This window comes from Mytilus galloprovincialis, chromosome 3, assembly GCF_965363235.1.
Source record: "Mytilus galloprovincialis chromosome 3, xbMytGall1.hap1.1, whole genome shotgun sequence".
Lineage (NCBI taxonomy): Eukaryota > Metazoa > Mollusca > Bivalvia > Mytilida > Mytilidae > Mytilus > Mytilus galloprovincialis.
The window spans coordinates 523,134-544,395 of NC_134840.1; the positions used below are offsets into that span (position 1 = coordinate 523,134).

Genomic DNA, 21,262 nt, shown 5'->3' on the forward strand with positions numbered 1-21,262 from the left:
ATTATTATCTGGTATGTCCTGTATATATAGTATAATATGCATGAAAGTTATCAGTTGTCACTATCATGTATTCTATGATATATTATTTTAAAATTTTACATTTGTAACAAATTTGCATACTCTTAAGAAACTTCCTTAACATATGCTTTTTAATTTTTAATTATTCAAATCAACTTGTGTATTGTTATATTGGAGATATGATCTGCTTGTAAATCAGTGCTGTGTAAAATTTCCTTAAACAAAAGTACGTTCGATTTGAATTCTTTGCATTAAGATGATCGATCAACTTAGTGTACTTGATTACAGATAAATCATCGATGAAGGGTTAAGCATATTATGTAATAATTACACTATATTACAGCTCAGTATTTAGTATGCAATGTTGGCAAACAATATTTTGCTATGTTGATATAAGAGATTCGGGTAATTTTCATAAAAAAAATAGATAGTAGTTTTCAGTAGTCGACCGAATACATAAACGATGCTCATTGTAGAACCATAAAAACAAAAAAGGGTAAATCAATACCTACGGTCATATTACAGTCAACCTCATATCGGCGTCACACATTGGCGTATAGACAGGCGTGCACCAAACGTACAGGGAAAATTGACAAAGTCGGTATACGTTAGTTGCACACCTGAGGAACGCTAAGCAATCGTTAAACGCGCGTTGCATAAGTTTGAAGTACGTCGAAATACAAAGGTATACGCCTGGTGAACGCTACAATTCGAGAAATTTTTTATGCAGCTTAAAAATTTTCAGCCTGCTCAAGCGTGTGTCTAACGTATACCTGTACGCTACACGCACGTTATACATACGCTACGAGATCGTTCGACTTTAACTAAAACGTATGCGGGTGTAACAAACACCCCATATAAATAGAACGTCTAAGATACGACCGGTGTCCTATAGCCATTCTTCCCCCATGCCATTTTTTCCGGAGGGAAAAACTGGATCGATCCAATTTTCCCCCCCGGAAAAATTGGCATGATCCAACTTTTCCCCCTTAGTGAGATTGGGGGAAAACCAGGATCAGGCCAATTTTCCCCCCTTATAGGACGAGAAGCTAAATTTTCCCCCTTGAAATATAATGTTATTTTATAAATATTTATCCAAAAAAAAAGAATAGTAACTTTTTTTTATTAGTTTACCAAACCTTCATCGTATCAATATTCATTTGATATATATTTCGGGTGTTTTTAAGCTCGGGATTTCGGGATTTACCCTTTCGGGATCCGGGAATTCTTTTTTCGAATTTCGGGGTGTCAGGATTTAAATTTATTTCCGCGGGATTTCGTGTTTTTAAGCCCGGGATTTCCGAATCAGGACCCTTCCTACCCCCTCCCCCACTCCCACCCTACCTCCCCCGAGAATGATAATAGATATAAGAAGATATGGTATGGAAACTTGCTGGCAGTTCAAAGGATTATGGTATTAGTATGGAGTATACACCTTGTAAAAAATAAAAATAACAAAAATAAGTTGTAAGTTGCCAGGTCAAAAGAATGCATGTAAATGTCAGCATATTAAAGATTCGGACGATCAGACAAAATAATACCCAAAAAAATGCAATTACAGACGGCAAAAAAAAAATATAGACGGACTGATGAACATGAAGACAGACAGATTGAGATATAGACCGACTGGTAGACATGTAGACAGACTGGTGGACACATGCACTGACTAGTAGAGATGAAGACACACTAGTACTGGTGTAAACGTAAACTGACTTGTAAACATGTAGATAGATTAGTCAACACGGAGACAGACGGGTGGACCTGTAGACATAATATTAGACATAGACGGACAGGTGAATATGAACTCAGACTGTTAAACCATGATGCAGACAGACAAGTAGACACATAGACAGACCGATGAAAATGTACTTTTGGAAATAAAAATCTAATTCCAACTCTGTTGGGTTTGATTTTCAGACTGATATGAATACTACCGGTATAGTGAAATCTATTCTATGGGGGAATGATTGGCATGGGGGAAAAGTGACAATTGTATACGTATTGCCAAATTTCCGCGGGGGAAGAATGGCAATGATCCAAAATTTGGAGAAGAATTGGTTCATGCCAGTTTGTCCTCCGGGGGAAAAACTGGCATGGGGGAAGAATGGCTATATAACACCGGGACGCGTCTCAAATACGTTCAAGAAACTTTTTTTTCTTCGTAGCGTGCATTCCATCTACATTAGACAAACGCCAGGCATGCGCAACCATACGTTTCTTGAACGCCCAATACCCTAACCCTTGGGAGAGGACGTCTCTAATGTTGTTATAACTTGTGTCCAATCCCTTTTGCTACTTTTGCAAATAAAATATGTTTAAACTAAACTAACGCCCAATAAACGCTTAAGTAGGCTTCTCGTACGCCCAATTCCCGCTTATAGCTCGTTATGCACACGTTATATATATGACTGACAGGTTGAATGCATCCAAAATTACTAGCGTATTGGCAGCGTACATATTTTTTTAACACGCCCTGCATACGTCGGAGCTATACGCTGATGTGTGATGCCGGTTTGAAGGACAAACAGTGTAATTGTTTGGCCAGTCTTTAAAAATAGTTGATTAAATAGTTGGTTTGATTAGACTGTAAATCAAAATTCAACAAACAACGTCATAAATCATTATAATTGATTGTTAGAGAAAACCAATTCATTTTGTATTGTAAATACTTGTTACAACTTATTATAACGATTTTTTTCTGTCTTACCAAGGGTGATTTATCTTGTTAAATGTAAAATAGTGCAGTGACTGGCTTATCTAATTTCTTAGTTTACTAGATTGTACACTACCCTTCCTGCAGGCTAAAACCTCAATGCAATGTCTAGATTTATATACCTTTTCATCAGAAGGTCGTATGCAAACACGTTAAACATCAGAAAGGACAAAGCAAGGACGTCAAATCATGGATTTCGTGTAAAAGTCGACAACTGAGATCTATGGATTGGAAACTGGTATACCGATACCAAAATACATAACTAATGGAGAAAATATGTATGTCTATAGGTTGCATTTCTGTAAATAAAGACCATGCAATTTCCATAGGAACTCCCTTTGGGGCTAAAACTGGGACAATTTTACTCTGAAGTTTCGTGAAAAAATATATCCTAGAATAGAAATTTGATATGCGCTACTATTTTATTCAAAGTTCAAAACATGAGGCTGTGCGGCATATTTTCAACATTTATGCCCTGAACTTGTAAGTGTTTTAACTTATACTAAAATTGTGTACTACCCCAAACTTTACTTTTTGCCTACTTCGGAATTCATTTTTCACCGTAATAGTATGTTTTTATACTGGTAACAGTTCCAAGTTATGTCTCTATTAGAACATATTTTATTATATGGGAACCAGTGTGTCAACAAAACAAATGAAATTACCTAAGAATATCATATATCTCCCCAAAAGAGGTGTGGTTTGAGAAACGCCTTCTTTATTCTGTCCGTTAAAAGTTAAATTAAATTAAACGTGTACAAAAGGAATAAAATTAAGTGATTATATATTTTTGTGGGATATAGATACGTGCAAAACGTCTGTTATATAAACATATACAGGCTTCAAATTTCTGGTATTTGCAGAAGACCCCGATACTGATCTTATCTACTTCATGTCAGTAAATGGAAAAGGACTTTACAACCCTTGAAATATTCATAAGTTAAGCATTTATTTTCATGTAATTTTACCACTTCGTTCATGCGTAAAACACGTTCTATGCCGATCTGTCTTTTTCTTGTCCCCTTTTTTGCACGTTAAGAAACCCATATGATAAAGGGCTTTTTTTAGGCATTCGGTGTACTTGGAAATATCTGAAATTACTATCTAGTCTATTTTTAGTTCCGGAGGGGACCTCGATGGCCAAGTGTTCTAAATAGATACTAAAGTTAAACTTTTAAAATGTTACATGTCTGATAATGACACTTGTCCAGTGTGTGCACAATCTAGAGTTGATTTAGAACATATGAGTGATATGTTTATTAATTGTGTCAATTTGTCACAATTCACTGATTTTCTGAAGGATTTTTTACTAAATACTAAATGTGTAATGTTGATGATACCTTTGTAAATACGCTTGATTTTGAAATTCGTATTGTTGAATCCTCAAGTTAAACTCAATATAGTAGACTGTTTTAAAACATTGATAGGATTATACATCTCTCACTATTTTTATCTTTTAAATCAGAAAAAAGAACAGTTCTTATTAGAAAAATATTTTATATCGGACAATCCTGTTATCAAAGTTACAGATAACCATGCAGAAATATTGTATTAATTTTTAACTAAAATAGTTGATATGTAAATGTCTGTGTGTGACACCAGGTACTGTCTAGTGAATTTTCAATGTACTGTTTGAATAAAAATTTATCAAGAAAAGTAGTTACTACTGTAATCACTCGATAGTCAACACTGAGGTTGTGAGTTCGAACCCCGTTCGTGTGGGTGCACTCGACTCCAATCTTAATTGACTAGGATTGTCAGTTTTCATATCGAAGGTCGGTGGTTTCCTCCGAGAACTCCGGCTTCCTCCTCCAATAAAAACTGGCCGCCACGAAATAGTCTAAATGCGGTGCTTAAAAGTGGCGTTAAAACACCAAAAATCGATCAAGTAATATTTTTAGTTCCATTTCGGTCGGCATTAAAATGTGATTCTCTTTTTTGCTATATAAAACCTTTCAATAAACAGCTTGAACTTTGCGTACAATCCTCTTTAAAGACCGAAAATAACCTTGAACTTAATTTATATTTAGACATACTATTCGGGAAAATACTAAAATAGTCTGATATTAACAAATAATTATCATTCCTCAAGTTAGGAAAGCTAAGCATCAGTGTTAATACCAGTACTGTCTTTTGTTTGTCCTCGCTATATTCATACCTGCCTGTTCCAATCCTTGTTATCGAACTGAATGTTGATTTCCATTATTAAGTGTTTGCTTTCTTGTTTGTTTTTTGTTTTGTTTTTGTGTTTTTGTAATTTACAAGTTGTTGGATTTTTTTTCTAATTTTTTTTCATCTTGGACATTTTGAAAGATTTTTACAATTTTATTAGTTTTACTCATTGTTGAAGGCCTTTTCTGAAATAATTCACATATTTGTTCCTTATTCATTCTTTTTTTTTTAATTCTTCTTATACTTAACATATGTTAACGCTGATAAGAATAGAGAAATTGTCAAGAACACATTCTCATTTGAAACTAATTTGCGGAAAATGCATTTATCAAACGAAAATGACAATTTACAATTATATATGGAAAAGAATGTCAATTAATCGATCATCTAATTACACGTAAGAGTTCAGATGTACAAATGTGCATACTTTATCGAATGAGCAAAAGTATGTCTAAGCTTTACGATTAGACATCGGACTGAATAATCTCGTATCTTTGTGTTAAAATTCCTATTTGCCTGTCCCAAGTCAGGTGTTAATGGCCATACTTTATCATATGAGCCAAAATATGTTTACTTTATGAAAAGACATCAGACTGAATAATCTCGTATCTTTGTGCCTTAAATGTTTCTTTTTTAAAAGATTAATGGTCCCTTTTAAAATTTCCCATGTATCTGAATTGTACTAGGGTAAAAATCTTATATTTACTAAATTATATTCTATAGACTATAGGTTGGCCTGTAGTTATTTTTAATTATTTTCAGTTTTAAAGACATGTACGGTGACCTATAGTTGTTAATTTCTGTGTCACTTTGGTCTCTTGTGAAGAGTTTTCTCATTGGCAATCATACCACATCTTCTTTTTTTATATGCATAGGTAGGCTAGTAGTTATTTAATAGTCAATTACGTCTTAAGTGTTTTAAAAGACCGTAATCAGAATAACGTGTCCGAGCAAGATTATATGTCTTCCTGCGTACTGTTGCCTTGTGAACAAGCACATTAGCCAACTCAGTGTGTCGGTCTTGTACAAAGCATTGTATTGCATCACAAGAGTACCTATATGGTATAAAAAACTAGTGTGGATCTAGCCGGCGTTAATATTCATGAGGCTAGCCGTCAATAATATTCATGAGATCAAAACCGCGTTCGATGAAATGTTTTGGGTAGTTATTAGATTGTGACAATAAAATAACTTTTGCTGTTAATATCCAATATGGTTATGCTATTTATAGCAATATAAAGTAATTAGGAAATAGTAAGCCAATAGGTGTCTTCTGCAAGGTCCGCGTCATTTAAAATGAAAGTAAATGAAAAGTTTAATTGCATTGCCTCACACAACACAAAACAATTATGAACATTAAAATGTTGTTATTATTGAATCAATGTAAACTATAGTAATTAAAACAAGATGATTAAATATAGGGTAATTAAATGGAATTGATTGTCATATGGGCATTCCATAATCTGTTCGTTGTCTACAAATATAGTCCAATTCTAAAACTAAAATATACAATACATACGATAGTATCACACAATTAAAAAGATCAGAAAAACAAGAAACATAGTTTGTTGAAGGAATATAATAAACAGAAAAACAGAAACTGTCAATTACTATTTCAATGACATAATTCTTCAAAATTACGGAGATCAATAAGAGTCTTTAATCTCAACATTACCAGTCCATTTAATTGCCTCTAAAATGTCCCATAGCACTTATGCCCTAGACCCGTACGAGTTAGTCAGAAAAGGATAAGGGGGTACCCTGGTATATCACAAATTCGAAAATGAACTATTGCCGGCTGGCCAAACGAAGAGATTCTCCACGTGGGCAATGATACCAGAGGAAGAGGTACTTATTGCCTTTAAAATGGCCCATAGCACTTATACCCTAGACCCGTACGAGTTTGTCAGTAGAGGGTTCAAAGGGGGGATATGGTATCCCGGATACAACGAATTCGAACTGAACTATTGCCAGCTGGCCAAACTAAGAGATTCTCCACATCGGCCATTATACCAGAGGTAGAGGTTAGTATTGCCTCTAAAATGGCCCATAGCACTTATGCCCTAGACCCGTACGAGTTAGTCAGAAAAGGATAAGGGGGGTACCCTGGTATACCACAAATTCGAAAATGAACTATTGCCGGCTGGCCAAACGAAAAGATTCTCCACGTGGGCAATGAAACCAGAGGAAGAGGTACTTATTGCCTTTAAAATGGCCCATAGCACTTACACCCTAGACCCGTACGAGTTTGTCAGTAGAGGGTTCAAAGGGAGGATATGGTATCCCGGATACAACGAATTCGAACTGAACTATTGCCGGCTGGCCAAACTAAGAGATTCTCCACATCGGCCATTATACCAGAGGTAGAGGTTAGTATTGCCTCTAAAATGGCCCATAGCACTTATGCCCTAGACCCGTACGAGTTAGTCAGAAAAGGATAAGGGGGGTACCCTGGTATATCACAAATTCGAAAATGAACTATTGCCGGCTGGCCAAACGAAGAGATTCTCCACGTGGGCAATGATACCAGAGGAAGAGGTACTTATTGCCTTTAAAATGGCCCATAGCACTTATACCCTAGACCCGTACGAGTTTGTCAGTAGAGGGTTCAAAGGGGGGATATGGTATCCCGGATACAACGAATTCGAACTGAACTATTGCCGGCTGGCCAAACTAAGAGATTCTCCACATCGGCCATTATACCAGAGGTAGAGGTTAGTATTGCCTCTAAAATGGCCCATAGCACTTATGCCCTAGACCCGTACGAGTTAGTCAGAAAAGGATAAGGTGGGTACCCTGGTATACCACAAATTCGAAAATGAACTATTGCCGGCTGGCCAAACGAAGAGATTCTCCACGTGGGCAATGATACCAGAGGAAGAGGTACTTATTGCCTTTAAAATGGCCCATAGCACTTACACCCTAGACCCGTACGAGTTTGTCAGTAGAGGGTTCAAAGGGAGGATATGGTATCCCGGATACAACGAATTCGAACTGAACTATTGCCGGCTGGCCAAACTAAGAGATTCTCCACATCGGCCATTATACCAGAGGTAGAGGTTGGTATTGCCTCTAAAATGGCCCATAGCACTTATGCCCTAGACCCGTACGAGTTAGTCAGAAAAGGATAAGGGGGGTACCCTGGTATATCACAAATTCGAAAATGAACTATTGCCGGCTGGCCAAACGAAGAGATTCTCCACGTGGGCAATGATACCAGAGGAAGAGGTACTTATTGCCTTTAAAATGGCCCATAGCACTTATACCCTAGACCCGTACGAGTTGGTCAGTAGAGGGTTCAAAGGGGGGATATGGTATCCCGGATACAACGAATTCGAACTGAACTATTGCCGGCTGGGCAAACTAAAAGATTCTCCACATCGGCCATTATACCAGAGGTAGAGGTTGGTATTGCCTCTAAAATGGCCCATAGCACTTATGCCCTAGACCCGTACGAGTTAGTCAGAAAAGGATAAGGGGGGTACCCTGGTATATCACAAATTCGAAAATGAACTATTGCCGGCTGGCCAAACGAAGAGATTCTCCACGTGGGCAATGATACCAGAGAAAGAGGTACTTATTGCCTTTAAAATGGCCCATAGCACTTATACCCTAGACCCGTACGAGTTTGTCAGTAGAGGGTTCAAAGGGGGGATATGGTATCCCGGATACAACGAATTCGAACTGAACTATTGCCGGCTGGCCAAACTAAGAGATTCTCCACATCGGCCATTATACCAGAGGTAGAGGTTAGTATTGCCTCTAAAATGGCCCATAGCACTTATGCCCTAGACCCGTACGAGTTAGTCAGAAAAGGATAAGGTGGGTACCCTGGTATACCACAAATTCGAAAATGAACTATTGCCGGCTGGCCAAACGAAGAGATTCTCCACGTGGGCAATGATACCAGAGGAAGAGGTACTTATTGCCTTTAAAATGGCCCATAGCACTTACACCCTAGACCCGTACGAGTTTGTCAGTAGAGGGTTCAAAGGGAGGATATGGTATCCCGGATACAACGAATTCGAACTGAACTATTGCCGGCTGGCCAAACTAAGAGATTCTCCACATCGGCCATTATACCAGAGGTAGAGGTTGGTATTGCCTCTAAAATGGCCCATAGCACTTATGCCCTAGACCCGTACGAGTTAGTCAGAAAAGGATAAGGGGGGTACCCTGGTATATCACAAATTCGAAAATGAACTATTGCCGGCTGGCCAAACGAAGAGATTCTCCACGTGGGCAATGATACCAGAGGAAGAGGTACTTATTGCCTTTAAAATGGCCCATAGCACTTATACCCTAGACCCGTACGAGTTTGTCAGTAGAGGGTTCAAAGGGGGGATATGGTATCCCGGATACAACGAATTCGAACTGAACTATTGCCGGCTGGGCAAACTAAGAGATTCTCCACATCGGCCATTATACCAGAGGTAGAGGTTGGTATTGCCTCTAAAATGGCCCATAGCACTTATGCCCTAGACCCGTACGAGTTAGTCAGAAAAGGATAAGGGGGGTACCCTGGTATATCACAAATTCGAAAATGAACTATTGCCGGCTGGCCAAACGAAGAGATTCTCCACGTGGGCAATGATACCAGAGGAAGAGGTACTTATTGCCTTTAAAATGGCCCATAGCACTTATACCCTAGACCCGTACGAGTTTGTCAGTAGAGGGTTCAAAGGGGGGATATGGTATCCCGGATACAACGAATTCGAACTGAACTATTGCCGGCTGGCCAAACTAAGAGATTCTCCACATCGGCCATTATACCAGAGGTAGAGGTTGGTATTGCCTCTAAAATGGCCCATAGCACTTATGCCCTAGACCCGTACGAGTTAGTCAGAAAAGGATAAGGGGGGTACCCTGGTATATCACAAATTCGAAAATGAACTATTGCCGGCTGGCCAAACGAAGAGATTCTCCACGTGGGCAATGATACCAGAAGAAGAGGTACTTATTGCCTTTAAAATGGCCCATAGCACTTACACCCTAGACCCGTACGAGTTTGTCAGTAGAGGGTTCAAAGGGAGGATATGGTATCCCGGATACAACGAATTCGAACTGAACTATTGCCGGCTGGCCAAACTAAGAGATTCTCCACATCGGCCATTATACCAGAGGTAGAGGTTGGTATTGCCTCTAAAATGGCCCATAGCACTTATGCCCTAGACCCGTACGAGTTAGTCAGAAAAGGATAAGGGGGGTACCCTGGTATATCACAAATTCGAAAATGAACTATTGCCGGCTGGCCAAACGAAGAGATTCTCCACGTGGGCAATGATACCAGAGGAAGAGGTACTTATTGCCTTTAAAATGGCCCATAGCACTTATACCCTAGACCCGTACGAGTTTGTCAGTAGAGGGTTCAAAGGGGGGATATGGTATCCCGGATACAACGAATTCGAACTGAACTATTGCCGGCTGGGCAAACTAAGAGATTCTCCACATCGGCCATTATACCAGAGGTAGAGGTTGGTATTGCCTCTAAAATGGCCCATAGCACTTATGCCCTTGATCCGTACTAGTTAGTCAGAAAAGGATAAGGGGGGTACCCTGGTATATCACAAATTCGAAAATGAACTATTGCCGGCTGGCCAAACGAAGAGATTCTCCACGTGGGCAATGATACCAGAGGAAGAGGTACTTATTGCTTTTAAAATGGCTCATAGCACTTATACCCTAGACCCGTACGAGTTTGTCAGTAGAGGGTTCAAAGGGGGGATATGGTATCCCGGATACAACGAATTCGAACTGAACTATTGCCGGCTGGCCAAACTAAGAGATTCTCCACATCGACCATTATACCAGAGGTAGAGGTTGGTATTGCCTCTAAAATGGCCCATAGCATTTATGCCCTAGACCCGTACGAGTTAGTCAGGAAAGGATAAGGGGGTACCATGGTTTATCACAAATTCGAAAATGAACTATTGCAGGCTGGCCAAACGAAGAGATTCTCCACGTGGGCAATGATACCAAAGGAAGAGGTAATTATTGCCTTTAAAATGGCCCAGAGCACTGGTACCCTAGACCCATACGAGTTTGTCAGTAGAGGTTAAAAGGGGGGATATGGTATTCCGGTTTACAACGAATTCGAACTGAACTATTGTCGGCTGGCCAAAATAAGAGATTCACCACATCGACCATCATACCAGAGGTAGAGGTTGGTATGGCCTATAAAATGGCCCATAGCAGTAATGCCCGAAACCCGTACGAGTTAGTCTTGAAAGGATAAGGGGGGTACCCTGGTATATCACAAATTCGAAAATGAACTATTGCCGGGTGACCAAACGAAGAGATTCTCCACGTGGGCAATGATACCACAGGAAGAGGTACTTATTGCCTTTAAAATGGCTCTGAGCACTTGTACCCTAGACCCGTACGAGTTTGTCAGTAGAGGGTTAAAAGGGGGGATATGGTATTCCGGTTTACAACGAATTCGAACTGAACTATTGCCGGCTGGCCAAACTAAGAGATTCTCCACATCAACCATCATACCAGAGGTAGAGGTTGGTATTGCCTATAAAATGGCTCATAGCACGTATGCCATAGACCCGTACGAGTTAGTCAGGAAAGGATAAGGGGGTACCCTGGTTTATCACAAATTCGAAAATGAACTATTGCCGGCTGGCCAAACGAAGAGATTCTCCACGTGGGGAATGATACCAGAGGAAGAGGTACTTATTGCCTTTAAAATGGCCCATAAAAATTTTACCCTAGATCTGTACGAATTTGTCAGTAGAGGGTTCAAATGGGGGGATATGGTATCCCGGATACAACGAATTCGAACTGAACTATTGCCGGCTGGCCAAACTAAGAGATTCTCCACGTGGGCCATTATACCAGTGTTAGAGGTAGGCATTGCCTCTAAAATGGCCCATAACAATCATGCCCTAGACCTGTGCAAATTTGTCAGCAGACGGTTTAAAGGGGGATATAGTATCCCGGTGTACAACGAAGTCAAAATGAAATATTGCCAGCTGACCGACTAAGATAATCTAAACGTGGACCATATTAGCAGAGGTAGAGGTAGCCATTGCCTTTAAGATGGGCCATAGCACTAACGCTGATTGCGTTGTCAAACATATCAGATGTATGGAATAATGTTGCCTCGAAAATTACCCATGGTTCTTATGTCCTAGACCCGTACCTGTTGAACAGCAAAGGGAAGTACTCTTGTATATCACAAAGACCAAACTACGAGATTCTCCTTGTGGGCTAACAAAAAGATTAGCGTAGGTGTTTTCTCTAAAAAGGCCCATGTATCGTATATCATAGATCCGTACGTATTGGTAGGAAAAGGGTAAGGGAAGTACTCTTGTATATCAAAATATTCAAACATACTTTTACTTGCTGGTCATTTTAAAGGTAATTAGTACCTTAACCTCTGTATCATGGTCCACGAGGAGAATCTTTTAGTTTGACAAGTCGTCAATTGTTCAATCCGACTTTGAGATATATAAAGGTGCCCATCTTTCTCTTTGCTGACTAGGTCGTACGGTCTAGGGTATAGTAGTATGGGTCATTTTAGAGGCAATTCCTATTTCTTCCTCTGATATAATGACCCACGTGGAGAATTTCTTAATTTGGCCATCCGGCAATAGTTTTTTTTGACTTCGTGATGAATCGGAGTACCACAACCCTTGTTATCCCCTCCTGACAAACTCGTACGGGTCTAAGTACTATGGGCCATTATACAACTACTACATATACCTCTTGTGTCATGACCCATATGGAAAATGTCTTGGTTTGGCCAGCTGGCAATAGTTCATTTCGACTTTGTGATATATAAAGGTACCAACCTTATCCTTTCCTGGCTAAGTCGTACGAGTCTAGGACATTAAAGATTTTTGTCATTTTTGAGGCAATGGATACCTCTCCCTCTGATATAATGACTCGTGTGAATAATTCTTTCTATTCAAGCTCTAATGTCAACATGTCACACATGTTACAATGAATATGGGCAGCGAGAACGTTGCGTTTGTGATTTTGCTCTTAACATACTTGGGCCGCACATGAATTACTTTAAAATAAATGAAAGTGATCACAACATTAATTATTAATAAAATAAATTACTAGTAAAATTTTAAATTTATATGTAAAATATTTAACAGCCCACGGTTTAAATTCATTTTAATGTCCATATGCTAATCACACGTTATCATTTAACTTTTCACGATTTATATTTAACACATGTTAGTCTATGTTTTTATTTTCGTCTTTTCCTCACTCTGAGCTGCTATATTTTCAAGTTCCAAAGAATTCAAGTTTGATGATTGGTCTAGATATCAAACCAGTTTTTGTTCGAATTATGGCTGATCGTGTAAGTCCATCTTTCCCGTAAAAAAATTTGTCACTGATCGCCAAAGTCTAATTTACTCTAGATACATAGTCCGGAATCTGAACTACATATTTCCGACGTTAATGTTCTATGTGTTTTGATCTGTGTATCGGTAATATTTCCTAAGCGAATTTATGTATTCCTGCTTCCATCTTTTTATGTAGTTTTTAAGAATTAATGAAAGAAACTTCGATTGTCTAGCCAGTTACTGGTTCATGCGTAGTGTCTTTGGTTCCTGGTTGTAAACTACAGTCTTTAAGGCCGTTATACGGTAGCGTCTTGGTCCGTTTTCAATATAATAAATGTGACGGAGTAAGGGGTTCGTCGTCCGCGTTTGATCCGATGAAACGTATGTTAGTGGGCGATCACTGAGTAAACGTTCTACTTCAGTCATTATCGTGTTGAGTGTTTTATTGTCCATATGTGCTCGTTTAATTCAGTTTTTCGTTATTCCTCTCAATCTCTCCCACCATCCACCGAACAAAATTGTTCCATAAGGATTAAGCTTCTCGGTTACATGATGATTTTGATAAATGTTCAATTTCTTATGCTCTCGCATCATACAAATCATTTACAAATACTAAACGTGATGCATGGAAGAAGTCTAACAAAGCTCTTTGTTAATTAAAGCTCGATATAATATTGTCAACATAAAAGTATTTCTTTAACATTGCTGTCCAGTCTGTTGAATTGCAGTCAAATGTTTACGTATAACAGCATTTAGGATAAACGGAGAGAAAGTTGCTCCAAATTATACTGACTTGAATCTGTTTGCGGTTAGTTGACTATTTGGGTCATCCGGGTTACTAAGCATAAGAGAATCTGGTTACATCACGATCCTCTTCATCCAGCCCATAATAAGTAAGGCTTTTTCTATACCTGTCGAGACGGCGTATTTGTGCATTCTAAATCGGAGAAAAATTCCGGTTAAATCATTAAAGTTTGGCCAAAGATCCATCAAACAATCATTAAAGCTTAGATTAATAGGTGAAGGTTTGCAGCTACAGTCAAATACAATTCTGATTGGCGTGGTTGACGACTTTTTACGGAAATGATGGTGCGGTATGGAATGAACAATTGTTTTGGCTGATCGTTCATCAACTCTCTCGATAAATCTACGTTTTTCTTGTTCATTAATAATTTTTCCGTTTTTCTGTAAAAGTGTAAGTTTACGATTAAGACGCTTAATGACATTTTTTGTTCTCCGTTATTCAATACTTCTGTTGTCTAGTAAGGTGTGGTGTTCCTCCTTACAAGGTAACTTATCAACATATCTTTATGTTTCCATATGGTAACCTCTACCATTTGATTTATATACATCTTGGAATTGTCTGTTTTCAGATTTGTTGTCACTATTACTTATACTAGCAGCTTCAACTTCCATAAATTTCTCCATTATAAAAGTTCTACTCTTCAACTCTGTGACCTACTAATATGTTCATCATTGACGTAAGTGTGTGATCTGGATTTGCAGGTATTCAATTGATTGTGCCGGACAGAAGGTTACGGATTTCCGACTTGACGGTAGTAGGTCCTGTTCCTCATACTATTCTATCATCGACAATTGACCAGTAATAATCGAATTAGATATAATTCAATAGAGAATCTTCAACCATTGGGTCATGTGAGACCGGATGGTCTAATTTCAAGCCAAACAAATACTTTAAATTTGTTATATTACGTACATAAGTCTTCATTGGTACAGCTATTTCTGGTACAATCAAAACGTTGATAGGTAATTTGCCGTTGTCTGTGCCATCACTTGTGTCACAAAATCCTGACAAGTTTATGGTCTTCTGTCTGGTAATTGTCAAATCAAGCTCTGTAGCTTATTTTTCTGTGATGAGGGCATCTGTGCGCCCTTGTCAAATAATGTGTTTGTGTAAGTAAATTGAATGCCCGAACTTACTTGCGCTACGACAGTTTTTAGTCTGTGTCTGTGAGTGAAGAACTGTACCCGTTTTCTTCGCGTTGTGTTGTGTTTACTGAATTGTGTTACTAGTAATATATTCATTAGTGTTACTCTGTTTTTCATCTTTTTAACCTCGTCTTTGCATAAACTAGTATGCTGCTTTATTTTACATTTCCTGCAACTTTTGTGTGATTTGCAATCAGCTATATTGGGGGTCAAAGACAGTTAAAACATAAACGATGCTGTTTAACAACAGAAATATTTGCTGTTTGATCAATTATCTTAGTGCAATTAACGGGAAAATGTGATTCGTTACAAAAGTACACATGATTTTACGTTTATTTGTGTTGATTTATTTTGTACGTACCTTTGCATTGGTGTGACATGCTGCTGTAGTGGTTTAAGTTTCCGTATGATCAGAGGAATTGCCTCTCTCCATAATGTTGAGTTCTTGAGATATTATATGTAGTAGTTCATTTAATTGCCAACTATTTGATTCATGGTGTCTTGTAAGATTTATGCGTACGTCCCCGGTAACTTTTTCAATATGATAGGGACCAATAATGGGTCATATGTATTCTCTGTCTGACCAAGGGATTCTAAACCACGTACATATGTTTCAATTTTGTCGTAAAAAATAACGTAAGCTCTTGTATGAAGGTATGTAAAATTATGCATTCATGTACGTTTGCGTGATGTTGCGAACTTGTGGCATTTGTGTTTAGCGTTGATGTTTGTACTTAGATAAATTTTGCTATTGGCTGTATTTGTTTTCTAAATTAAATAAATAATCATCAGAGTTAACGATTTCTGTTTCGAAGGTTATTGGAATCAACAAGTTTTGTGCCGCTCTCCCCATCTTTCGTCGAATTTCTGGAATATTCCGGAGACGGCACTACTATGTCCTGCTAGTATCGATTTCAGCTGTAAATCCATCCTGGTCACTTGACACCAATATCGTTAAGAGGTTACATCGGACAACTATATAGCTAACAATAACAAAAGTGAATAGAATGTATGTATATCTATTTTGACTCTATTGTCAACACGTGACACTTACGTAACATTACAATGATTAACAACAGCGAAAACTTGACCAATTACTCCTTAACATATTGTCTAAGTATCGGTACCCAATACGATTGTAATACGTAAGTAAGCGTAGCATTGAGTCCGAATTAAGTGAACGCTCGTGTGCGTCTGTCACTATCAGTTTGGTAAGTAAATGATTCGCAGGTAATAAATACGGAAATTTGGTATTCTCTAAAATGATTTCGCTGTGAATCCTTCCATTGCATCTCAAAAAGCTACCGTCATCTATGAAGAGTCACAATTGTCTAGTGCTAGGATATTGCCTTGTGTTTTTATCTCAGATGTTTGGTATATCGGTATATTGGTAGTTAAATATGAACCGCTGAACGTAAGCAGTTACTCAAATCACTTTCCTGAAAATTTCAATATTTCCAATTGTCTATAACGTTACTGATATCATAGTGATCAGTATGAACTTCATTGTTTAGAAATTCCTCGTCTTCGTTTTTTTCTGTAATTGTCAATACCGTTAACTAATTCTGTCTTTTTTTAAAGGACACTATCGATGTATTGATCGACGTCAATTCCTCGTGTTAAGAGATTGGTTGGGTTGCATTCTTTTGGGCAATATCTCCATTAATGCTGATTTTGTAGATTTTGTTATTCCTCGCGCTAAGCCACGTTTTTACATTAGAAGGTCGATTTTACATGAAAAGCTAGTCTAGTTCCAATAACTGCGGCCATAAGTTCTAGTTGCGGTTATGTAAGGGTTTTCACTTGCGCTAATCTGCTTTTCGCAATCACTAACGTAATTTCGGTTCCGTTGTTCAGATAGTCAGTCGCAAAATGCGTGTAGTTCAAGGTATACCTAAGATTAGATGAAACAAAGGAGAATACAAAATTCGATCAAGTAGAAGTCATTACAACACTAGGAAAACTTGTGCAAACACAAACATTGTTTTAGGACTTGAATGAACAAATTCTAAAGTTAACGGAACCGGAAGATGTGGTAAATTAGATTATTTCATTCAGATGAATTTTCGGTTAATATGATAACCTTGATTTGACACGTACGTAAGTTCATACAAATGTCCAAAATCCTGCAGTCCCGTCACATTGAATCAAATACTAAAGTACTAGAACGCACACTTTAAATCCAAAAACTATACCGTTTGTTTCAACGCAAAACATAGCAAACCTACACAACGCACTGTCGTTTGAAAACCAGTTTGCCCAAGCCATTCTTACAATCAACACGCAATAAAGTACATTTCCTGCAACTTTTAATCAGAGTAACGTACCAAAACTTACACTTCCAACTTTCGAAGGCACGATTTCAGAATGGCAAACCTTCTGGGACTCATGTGAGTCGTCCGTACATCTTAACTAGTTACTTACAAATATACAAAAGTGTAACTGCTTGAAAGCTCATGAAGTAGAACACGAAGCACTAGATTTAGAAATTCCTTCGCCTATAAATCAGTAAACAAGCTTACGAAGTTTTTTACGATCAAATTGGAGGTAGCGTCAAGGTCTAGACACTTTGGGTAAGACACATGAAACATACGGCACACTACTTCTTCCCATTATTGTCAACAAATTACCCGTTGAAGTCAGAAAATATCTCGCGCGAGGACATAGAACAAAAACGTTGGTATAACGGACCTCCCTGAAAGCATATTAGACGATATCGTTATACCGGACACAGGATAAAAGAGTCGACATCCGAAATTGGTGAAATCTAAATCTTACAAGAATATTAAGACTAGACCTAGCGTTTACTGTCACGAAATACATCCACCAACTCATTGCAGTAAAACAGCCGACACATAATGCCGTATGAACAAATTTGTTATCTTTAACTACCTTGGTATACACAGACTAAACGAATGTAAATCTAAACGCACATTGTAATGAGAAACACCACACAAACTAATGTAATGCACGTTAAACCCACTATCTTCGAATTCGCCCAACGTTCAACTCGTGAATGACATTGATGATACGGAACATAATACTACTATTTTGTATTCTCAACGGACAGAATTGCAATCGAATGTACTTTTGAAAACTGCCGTGTCACAAGTAGGCTCAAATCAGTTCTTTATCGATACGGATAATTCTTTTTGACGAAGGAGGGCAAACATCTTTTGAAACGCAAAACTTAACTAAATTTACAGATAGCGGGAACATAAATAATATATTAATCGGCATTTGGAGGTGCAGAGAAAAACGTGAGACACATAGAAAAGTCAACAATCTATCTCAAAACCGATGTAGGACACGTATTGTCAATCAAAGCACTGATAGTACAGATGATCGGCATGCCTATACAGAATCACATACGTAATATTGATACACAGAACGGTTATTTGCGTGGTTTAAAGATAGCGCACACGGTGACAAAGCACGATTCATTCGAGATATCGTTGCTGGTAGGCGCATATCACTACGGGGACATTGTTAACGATTATATAGTCCGTGTAAACGATCCGACCGCCGTGAAATCCAATATCGGATAAATGCTATCGGTACTTACATACGATAAGAAAACAAACACGTCGAAGACTAGTATGTGTAATGTTGATAAAAGGGATGATTTTTCATTTCCTATCGTTAATTATCCGTTTTTAGATGGTGACGTTCCCTTGTCACCATCTTACGGTGTTTATATATCTCAACTTGTACGATTCGCTCGTGTATGTAACAATGTTTTAGATTTTAACGAGAGAAATTTATGTATTACTGAAAAATTATTACAACAGGGTTTTCGATATCACAAACTAGTCAAAACATTTACTAAATTTTATCATCGGTATAAAGACATCATTCGTAAATATAGCTCAACATGCAGACTTCTAATACGTTCAGGTATTTCACATCCAATTTTTTATGGAAATATTCTTTATAAAGCACAAAGGTGTCAGTATTCACCTCAGAAACTTACAAAACCTTTGAATAGACTTATTAAGAAGGGATATAATTACGATACTGTTGTCAAGTCATTAAAAATTGCATATTTTGGCGTTAATATTGAGTCACTGATAAGGTCCTTGCATCGGAACTAAACACATTTATTCTAAAAACAGTTGTTGGCATGACACGGGTTATGTTCTTCTCATATATGTTATGATGGTATGATACTAAACCCCTAACGGGAAGGATTGTGCCTGATGTTCATATGATGAAATCATAATCTTTCAGTCAGTTTAATTGAAGTCTGGAGCTGGCATGTCAGTTAACTGCTAGTAGTCTGTTGTTATTTATGTATTATTGTCATTTTGTTTATTTTCTTTGGTTACATCTTCTGACATCAGACTCGGACTTCTCTTGAACTGAATTTTAATGTGCGTATTGTTATGCGTTTACTTTTCTACATTGGTTAGAGGTATAGGGGGAGGGTTGAGATCTCACAAACATGTTTAACCCCGCCGCATTTTTGCGCCTGTCCCAAGTCAGGAGCCTCTGGCCTTTGTTAGTCTTGTATTATTTTAATTTTAGTTTCTTGTGTACAATTTGGAAATTAGTATGGCGTTCATTATCACTGGACTAGTATATATTTGTTTAGGGGCCAGCTGAAGGACGCCTCCGGGTGCGGGAATTTCTCGCTACATTGAAGACCTGTTGGTGACCCTCTGCTGTTGTTTTTTATTTGGTCGGGTTGTTGTATCTTTGACACATTCCCCATTTCCATTCTCAATTTTATCTAGTATCACACAAAGTTAAAGAATTCAATCTGGAGAGATTTTGGAATTTAGATTCAATAGGAATAAATAGTAGGGAGGTAGACGAAGACGACAATGCATATATTTAAGTCTATCAGGACAGATAAATTGAGTTCTGAGAAAACAAATATTCCGCTATGTTACCTTGAAAACGTGATGAATTGCCTATAAATCAAGCAGTCACGAACAGAAGGACAGAAAACGTCCTTCAAAGACTTACTCAAAACTCAGATATGTTAAAGAAGTACGCGAACATTATACAAGAACAGGAACGAAGAGGATTCATAGAGAAGGTAGATGAAACAGATGAACTTAAGAAAAGTATCACAACATTCCTTATTATCCTTATTATCCTGTACAGAAGGAATCAAGCACTATGCCTATCAAAATTGTTTACAACTGCATTTGTCGACATCGCATAATTCTCAAAGTTTGAATGACTGATTTGTATGTGGACAACATTCTGTTAAGTTTACAGAACGAGGGTGGGCTGACTATAACGAAGGGATATCAATGATGGAGGAAACTGGATTCTATCTACGATCCTGGACGTCAAACCGTGTGGATATACGTAAGCTAGCTAAAACGGAAAAAGTACTACTATATGCGGACAAAACACAAAAGTACTTGGTATGTTATGGAATAGCTGATTCGATGATCTGATGTACCAGAAATTAATACGGCCGCTTTGTGAAAAATTGTGCAAATCATGCTACAGGAATAAAATTTGGCATAGACTCAGCTCAGCTGTTACTCTTTTATTCAAGATAAGGAGGCATTTGAAAAAAATGTCTCACATCCGGTAAAAATCTTAAATGGCCGACATCATACTTAAATCATTCAAATATCAGAGGCTAGTGTAAGTGTGTGAAAAGCGGTTTTTATCATGCTGATATAATAATATTTGGAACAAACCTTTGTTATGTACTACTTTTGGATATTTTATATAGATTAGATGTCTTTTAAAACCCTACTTTCGTTAAAATCCGACATGGCGGACATTGTACTAAAATAAGCTTATTTTTAAAGGAGGGTATTGCTACTATCATTAAATTGTTCAGGAACCTTTCTTTGATGCTGCTAATGGATACAATACATAAGACATATGTCTTTAAAAGCATTACTTCCGGTTATAGTCAAACTGGCGGACATGAAACATCATTATTTTACTTTAATATTCAACTTAATTTCAAAATGTAAAGAAACTGGGTTTTTTTTTGTGCTGGTCAGTTACCATTTGGTTTTGGCTTTAAGTTATCTTCTAAACCACCTATTGTATTCTATAGATAATGATTAAATATAAAGCTAACACTTTCGGTATATAAAACCAATTTGGAGTAAATTTCAAA

General features: G+C 37.8%; 1 long non-coding RNA gene across 1 annotated transcript in view; it reads right to left on the reverse strand.

Annotated features, from left to right (window-relative positions):
* The window catches only part of LOC143066889 (uncharacterized), a 38,610-nt gene that overhangs the window by 2,746 nt on the left and 14,602 nt on the right, over window positions 1-21,262 (reverse strand). The window lies entirely within an intron of this gene.